Genomic DNA, 8,910 nt, shown 5'->3' on the forward strand with positions numbered 1-8,910 from the left:
CGGCTTGACACAACGCAGTCTAGGCAGAAGAGCTACGCGGACAGGAAGGTCCGTGATGTTTCTTTTATGGTTGGGGAGAAGGTTTTGCTAAAGGTATCACCCATGAAGGGTGTTATGAGGGTTGGAAAGAGGGGAAAGTTGAGCCCCCGGTTCATTGGGCCTTTTGAGGTTCTTCAGAGGTTAGGTGAGGTGGCTTATAAGCTTGACTTGTCACCCAGCTTGTCGAGTGTGCATCCAGTGTTTCATATTTCCATGCTCCGGAAGAATGTTTGCGATCCGTCCCATGTTTTGGACTTCAGCACTGTTCAGTTAGAGGGTGATATAACTTATGATGTGGAGCCGGTGGCCATTTTGGATCGAGATTTACGGAAGTTGAGGTCAAAGGTTATTTCTTCAGTAAAGGTGCAATGAAGAGGTCAGCTTGGGGAGGAGGCCACGTGGGAGACCGAGTGGGAGATGCGGAGCAGATATCCATACCTATTTGAGACTCCAGGTATGTTTCTAGACCCGTTCGAGGATGAACGGTTGTTTAAGAGGGAGAGGATGCAATGACTCGGCCGGTCGTTTCGAGAGTTATAGCCCCGTTTTTCCCATTTCTGCTTCCTTTTGTGCTTTTTAGCTAAATTATGATATATCGGGTTAGTGTGCATCACCACCAAATATTTCGATGTAATGACTCGCCCGGTCATTTTGAGAGTTATAGCCCTGTTTTCTCTATTTCTACTTTATTTTGTGCTTTTCAGCTATATTGTGTTATATCAGGTTAGTCGGTTCGGGTCCGGAATGGTTTCGGAGTAAATTGAGACACTTTGTCTCTAAAGTAGAAGCTTTAGTTAAAAAAGTCAAGCGGACATTGACTTATGTATAAATGACGTAGGATTTGAATTTTGATGGTTCTGTTAGCTCCGTTAGGTGATTTTGGACTTGGGAGCGCGTTCGGAATGAGATTTGGAGGCCCGTGGTAGAATTAGGCTTGAATTGGCGAAAGTTAGAATTTTGGCGATTTTGGTCGGTAGTGGAAATTTTGATATCAGGGTCGGAATGGAATTCCGAAAGTTGGAATAGGTTCGTGGTGTTATTTTTGACTTGTGTGTAAAATCTGAGGTCATTCAGACGTAGTTTAGCGGGTTTCGGCATCGTTGGTGGAATTCAGAAGTTTTGAAGTCCTTAGGCTTGAATCCGAGTGTACTTTGGTGTTTTGATGTTGATTTGAGTGATTTGATTATTTGTCTTAGTTCGTATGATGTTGTGGGATATGTTAGTATGTTTGGTTGAGGTCCTAAGGGCCTCGGGTTGATTCCAGGTGATTAACAAAACAAGTTTGGAAATTTGCAAAATTGCTGAAGTTGAACTCAGCTGTCATAATCGCACCTGCGGATGTCTTATCGCAGGTGCGAGCCCGCAGAAGCGAGCGGGAGATCGCATATGCAAGATTGGAGGAGCTGGACAGAAGGCGCAGGTGCGATGAAGTTCCCGCACCTACGATGGTCGTAGAAGCGGGTTATGGGGCACATGTGCGTTGTTGAACCGCAGGTGCGAGAAGGCTGTCGCATCTACGAGCCCGCAGGTGCGAGACCTGGGGCGCAGATGCGGAGAGGAGGAATTTGGCTGGTGTCACAGAAGCGGAGGGAGATGCACATGTGCAGTTTCACAGGTGCAAGATTTGGCCGCAGATGCAGAACCTGGGATATTAATTGGGTTCCGCACCTGCGATGGAAATTCCGCAGGTGCGGTGTCGCAGAAGCGGAAAAAGGTGCCTCGGGTGCTGTTTTACTGGGCAGAATGTGTAAATTGAGGACTTCGTGATTTTTGCTCATTTCCACCACTTTTTACTCGGACTTTGGAGCTTTTGGGGTGATTTTTGAAGGGCATTCAAGGGTGTTCATACAGGTAAGGTGCTTGAGCTCTAATACTCCTAGCTAGGGTGCTTTCCCGTTGATTTTTCATTTAATTAGTGGGGTTTTGAATTGAAAATTGGGGGTTAGGTCTCGGGATTTTGGAGAGTGTAATTTGAGGATTTGAGGGACCAAATGATGTCAGATTTTAATGAATTTCGTATGGTTAGACTCGTGAGTGAATGGACTTCCGAGTTTTGTGACTTTTGTTGGATTTTGAGATGTGGGCCCGGGGGTCGAATTTGAGTCGATTTTGGGTTTTGAGTCTAATTTGGTAATATTCTTGTGGAATTGATTCCTTTAGCATATATTAATGGTATTGTACTGCTTGTGGCTAGATTCGGGACGCTCGAAGGACGATTTGAGAGGCAAGGACATTGCGGAGTAGAGATTTGCTCGGATTGAGGTAAGTAACGGTTGTAAATCTAGTCCCGGGGTATGAAATCACCGATTTTTGTGTCATGTGACTATTTGGAGGTAACGCACATTCTAGGTGACGGGCATATGGGCGTGTACCATTGGGGATTTCTAACTTGGTCCGTACCGTAGCAACTGTAAAGTTGAACAACCTGTTGTAGCTATATGCTCTTTATATGCTTTAGAAAGATTTATTGTAAATCATGTTAGATACCATGTCTAGGCCTTATGCCAATATTGTTTGGACCCTTAGAGGTCGTTTCTTGTTGTCCTCTCACTGCTTTAGTTGATATCCCGTACTCAGTCATGTTCATACATTCTTACATCATAGCTCAGTCTCTGTTATTTTATTTGTTGCATCATGTTAATGTTGTTTGGGCTGATTTCTTTGACTTCTGAGAGCCCGAGAGACTAGAGAGGTTTATGACTGAGTGAGGCCGAGGGCCTGTTTGTGAGGTATTTTACCTTAGCACGTGAGTTATCCGTGTGGATTCTGATATGATATTATAGCACGTGAGTTGTCTGTGCAACACATGAGTTGTCCGTGCAGATTATAGCGCTTGGGCTGAAGGAGCCCCTTTCGGAGTTTGAACATTCCCAGGGAGCGCAGGTACCTACTGAGTGCAAGTACCGAGTGCTGAGCAATTGTGAGGCATGAGTGATTATGAGGCTTGAGTGATTGTGATGTTGGAGTGATTGGGAGGACTGAGTGATATTAGCCCGAGGGGCAGTACATAATTTCTTCATCCATACTCATAGTTGCTTTGAGTCCTTGTTTGAGAACTGTTGAAAGATATTTCTGATTGTCTTACTTGAACTTGATTTAAACAAGTTGATTTGACTTAAACTATGGTTGCATAGCATGCCGCACTTTACTTAATTCTTGTGATGTGAACTGTACTTGCATTTAGCTCGTCACTACTTCTCAGCCTTTATTTACTTTTGTTGCTTACTGAGTTAGTGTACTCACGTTACTCCCTGCACCTTGTGTGCAGATCCATGCATTTTTGGTCACGGTAATGGCTATTGATATTCCTATAGATGATCATTGGAGTTAGCAAGGTAGCTGCCCGGCGATCGAAGCCTTGTTTTCTTCTTCTTTATCTTCCCATTAGTTGTTATCAACCCCTGTTTCTTTTATGAAATTCTGCTATACAAGACGCGTTTTGGCATATCTTTGAATGAATTGTTTTAGTATTGTGGGAGTCGACTAGCCTAGTACCATCGATAGGCGCCATCACGACTGGTTTGAGTTTAGGGTCATGACAATCAGGGCCCATGAAGAAGGCGTGAGCTATAGCACATGAAAATCAAGGAATCAAATGGAATTCAAGTGTTACGGCCCTAAACTACGAACAACGAGTAACAGTCATGACGAGATAGTGAATATTATTCCTTAGCTCATTTCTGAAGGGCTAGCAAATTTATAGGCAATCCGGATACGGCCGCTCGAGCCCATGTAGAAGGCGTGGGCTATATTTAGGAATCAGGCGAAATTCTAGTTTTATAGATCTAAAATGCCAAACAATAAGGAATGTTCATGGAGAGGCGGTGACTATTGTTCCTTAGATAATTTTTATGGTCCAACAATATTTTAGGTGATCTGAGTCCGGTCGCCCGGGCCCATGTAAAAGGCGTGGGCTTTATCACACGAAAATTCTGGAATCGTTTGGAATTCTAGCATTAATGCTGTAAAATGTAAAAACAATAGTAACGGTCATGGAGAGGCGGTTACTATTGTTCCATAGGTCGTTATTGATGGTCTAGCAAAATCTTAGGCGATTTTGGTCTACTCGCTCGAACCCATGTAGAAGGCGTGGGCTATATAGCACACGAAAATCTTGGAATGGGGCGGAATTCTAGTTTTATGGCCCTAAAATATCAAAAAATGAGTAACGGTCTTGGCAAGCCGGTGACTATTGTTCTTTAGTTCATTTTTGATGCGCCATCAAAATTTTAGGCGAATCGAGTCTGGTAACCCAGGCCCATGAAGAATGCTTGGGCTATTGCATACGAAAATTTGTTAATCGAGCAGAACTCAAATTTATGGCCCTAAAACACAAAAAATGAGTAACAGTCATGGCGAGACAGTGACTATTATTCCTTAGGTTATTTTTGATGGGCCAAAAGATTTTTAGGCCATCCAGGTTCAGTCGTCCCCGCCCATACAAAAGGCATAGGCTATAACACAAGAAACTCTTGGAATCAGACTGAATTACATTTTAAGGCCCTTAAATGCCAAAAAATGAGGAATGGTCATGGAGAGGTAGTGATTATTGTTACTTGTGTCGTATTTGATGTTCAGGCAAAATATTAGTAGTTCCCGGTCCAGTTGCTCGGCCCCATGTAGAAGGCATGGGATATAGCACAAGAAAGTCTTGGAATGGGACGAAAATATAGTTTTAGGGCCCTAAAACGTATAAATATGAGTAACGGTCATGGCGAAGCAGAGACTATTGGTCCTTTGGTCATTTTTGATGGCCCATAAAATTTTTAGGTGAATTGGTTTCGGTTGCCCGGGCCCATGCAGAAGGCGTGGGCTATAGCACATGAAAATCTAGGAATCAGGTAGAATTCTAGTTTTATGGCCTTAAAATGCCAAAATATGAGAAACGGTCCTGGTGAAGCAATGACTATTGTTACTTAGGTACCTTTTGATGGTCCAAGAATATTTCAGGCGATTCAGGTCTGTTCGTCGGGGCCTATGTAGATGGTGTGGGCTATAGCATACGAAAATCAAGGAGTTAGGCGGAATTCCTGTGTTTTGGCTATAAAATGCAAAAATTAAGTAATGTTCATGGCGAGGTGGTGACTATTGTTCCTTAGGTCATTCTTGAAGGGCCAGCTAATTTATAGCCTATTCGGGTCTAGTCGCTCGGGTCCATTCAGAAGGCGAGGGCTATAGCACACGAAACAATTAGATTAAGATGGAATTCCAGTTTTATGGCCTTAAAACGACAAAGAACGAGTAACGGTAATGCTGAGGCGGTGATTATTGTTCTTCAGGTCATTTTTGATGGGGCGACAAAATTTTAGGCGATGCTGGTCTGATCGCCCGGGCCCATGTAGAAGTCGTGGGCAACACAAGAAAATTTGAGAATCGGGCAATATTCTAGTTTTATGGCCCTAAAACGCCATAAAATGAGTAAAGAACGTGGCGAGGCAGGCACTATAGTCAATTTTGATGGTCCGGCAAACTTTTAGGCGATCTGAGTCCGGTCGCCGGGGCCCATGGAGAAGGCGTGGGCTACAACACACAAAACTTAAGGAATCAGGCAAAATTGCAGTTTTATGACCCTAAAATTCAAAAAATAAGGAACGATCATGGAAAGGCAGTGACTATTGTTCCATAGGTAGGTTTTTATGGTCCGAGAATATTTTAGAAAATCTGGGTTTGTGCGCTGGGGTCCATGAAGAAGGCATGAGCTATAGCACACAAAAATCAAGGAATCAGGCGCAATTCAAGTGTTGTGGCGAGACAATGACTATTATTCCTTAGGTCATTTTTGAAGGTCCAACTAAATTATAGGAGATTTGGGTACGGACGCTCGGGTCCATGTAGAAGGTATGGGCTATATCACTCGGAAATCTAGGAATCAGGAGAAATTCCAGTTTATGGCTCTAAAATGCAAACAAATGAAGAATGTTCATGGAGATGTGGTGTCTATTTGTCCTTAGATCCTTTTTATGGTCCGGCTATATTTTAGGCGATCCGAGTCCGATCGCTCCGGGACCATGCAAAAGGCGTGGGCAATAGCAAATGAAAATCCTGAAATTAGGCGGAATTATAGCATTATTGCCCTAAAATGCCAGAACATGAGTAACAATCATGGCGAGGACGTGGCTATTGTTCCATAGGTCTTTTTGATGGTATAGAAACTTTTTAGGCGATCCAGGTCCAGTCGCTCGGGCCCATGAAGAAGGCGTGTGCTATAGCACACGAAAATCTTGGAATGAGGCGGAATTCCTCTTTTATGGCCCTAAAATGTCCAAAACCGAGTAACGGTCATGGCGAGGTGGTATATTATTTCTTAAGTCGTACTTGATGCACCAAAAAAATTTTAGGCAATTCGGGTCCAGTCGTCCTGGCCCATGCAGAAGGCTTGGTCTATTGCATACGAAATTCTAGGAATCGAGAAGAACTCTAGTTTTATGGCCCTAAAATGCAGAGAAACGAGTAGCGGTCATTGAAATGCGGTGACTATTGTTACAAATGTTGTTTTTGATAGGCCGGTAAAATTTTAGGCGATCCAGGTCCAGTCGCCTGGGCCCATGCAGAAGGCGTGGGTTATAATACCCGAAAATCTAGGAATCAGACAGAACTTTAGTTTTATAGACCTAAAACACCAAATAACGAGTAAGGGTCATGGTGAGTTAGTGACTATTATTCCTTAGGTGGTTTTTGTTGGGGCGGGAATATTTTAGGCGATTCGGGTCTGGTTACCCTGGCCCATGCAAAAGGCGTGAAATATAGCACCAAACCTCTAGACATTAGCTAGAATTCAAGTTTTATGGCCCTAAAACGGAAAAGAATGAGTAGCGCTCATGGCGAGGCAATGACAATTATTCCTAAGGTTATTTTTTGCAGGCCGGAATAATTTTAGGCGGTCTAGGTTCGGTCGCCCGGACCTATGTAGAAGGTGTGGGCTATAACAAAAACAACTCTTGGAATCGGGTTGAATTCAGTTTTTAGGCCCTTAAATGCCAAAAAATGAGGAACGGTCATGGAGATGCATCGACTATTGTTCTTTGGGTCGTTTTTGATGTTCCATCAAAATTTTAGGCAAACCGGATCTGGTCGCCCGAGCCCATACACAAGGCGAGGGCTATAGCATACGAACATATAGAAATCAGGCGGAATTCCAGTTATTTGACCCTAAAATGCCAAAATGAGATAAATGCAATGGCACGGAATCACCCTTCGTGCTTTAATACTCTTCCATACCATGTAACAATGATAATATTAATTCAGGAAGTAAATAATGCGGAGATTTGTTTTTAACATCAAATATGATTCCAAGATACCAAACTGCAACTTCCAAAATACTCAATAATTTCTAAATAAGCAATAACTACGGAAGAAATAATCAAATAAGTAATAACCTAAGTTAAGCATAGTTATCATAATTAGAAAGGCAATAAATCATAAGGAAACAAGTTCCACCCGCACGCTTTAACCCAACAACATCGCATAAGTACTTGTCACCTCACATATATGTGAGAAACGCCGGGGCACATGCAGAAGGCGTGGGTTATTTCACACGAAAATCAGAGAATCAGGGCGGAATTCTAGTGTTATGGCCCTAAAACGCCAAAAATGAGGAACGGTCATGGTGAGGCATTGACTAGAGTTCCTTCGGTTATTTTTGATGGTACGATAAAATTATGGGCGATCCAAGTCCGATAGCCTGGGCCCATGCAGAAGGCGTGGGCTATAGTACACGAAAATCTTGAAATTTGGTGGAATTCTAATTTATGGCCCTAAAACACCGAAAAACGAGTAACTTCGATGGCGAGGCGGTGACTATTATCCCTTAGATATGAGAAGGCAAAAGTTTAGGTGATCCGAGATCAGTCACCCGGGTTCCATGTAGAAAGCGTGGGCTATAGCACAAGAAAATTAGGGAATCGAGCAGAATTCTAGCATTTTGGCCCTAAAACGCCAAAAACATGTAACAGTCATGGTGAGGTGGCAAATATTGTTCCTTAAATCATATTTGATGGACCGGGAAAATTTTAGGAGATCCGGTTCTTATCACTAGGGCTCATGTAGAAGGCGTGGGCTATAGCACACAAAATCTGGGAATTGGTAGAATTCCATTTTTATGGCCTTAAAACACCAAAAAACAAGTAACGGTCAAGGAGAGGCGGTGATTATTGTTTGTTAGTGTTTTTGATCAGCCGGAAAACTTTTTAGGCGATTCGGGTCTGGTCATTGGGACCCATCCAGAAACTGTGGGCTATAGCACATGAAACTGAGAATCGGGCAACATTATGGTATATTGGCCCCAAAATGCCAAAAAACAAGAAACGATCAAGGTGAGGCGGTGACTATTGTTTGTTAGAGTTTTTTTTGGGTCGGAAAAAGTTTAGGCGATCTGGGTCTTGTCATTCGGGCCCATGAGATAGCGTGGGGTAGAGAACATGAAAACTTTGGAATCGAGCGGAACTCCAGTGGTTTGGCAATAAAACACCAAAATTCGAGAAACGGTCAGGGTGAGGCAGTGACTATTGTTTCTTAGGTCATTTTTTATTGTACGAAAACTTTTTAGGTGATCCGAATCGGGCAGAATTCTAGTGTTAATTCTTTGGTGGAATTACAATTTATGGTTATGGCAAGGCATTGACTATGTTCCTTAGGTTATTTTTTATGGTAAGATAAAAGTTTAGGCGATCCAAGTCCGGTCGCCCGGGCCCATGCAGAAGGCATGGGCTATAGTACACGAAAAGCTAGAAATTGGGCAGAATTCCAGTTTTATAGCCCTAAACGTGGAAAAAAGAGTAATTGTCATGGCGATGCGGTGACTATTATTCCTTAGATTATTTTTATGTGCCAAAAATATTTTTTATGATCCGGATCCGATCAACCCGGGCCATG

The sequence above is a fragment of the Nicotiana tabacum genome, chromosome 18, assembly GCF_000715075.1.
Source record: "Nicotiana tabacum cultivar K326 chromosome 18, ASM71507v2, whole genome shotgun sequence".
NCBI lineage: Eukaryota > Viridiplantae > Streptophyta > Magnoliopsida > Solanales > Solanaceae > Nicotiana > Nicotiana tabacum.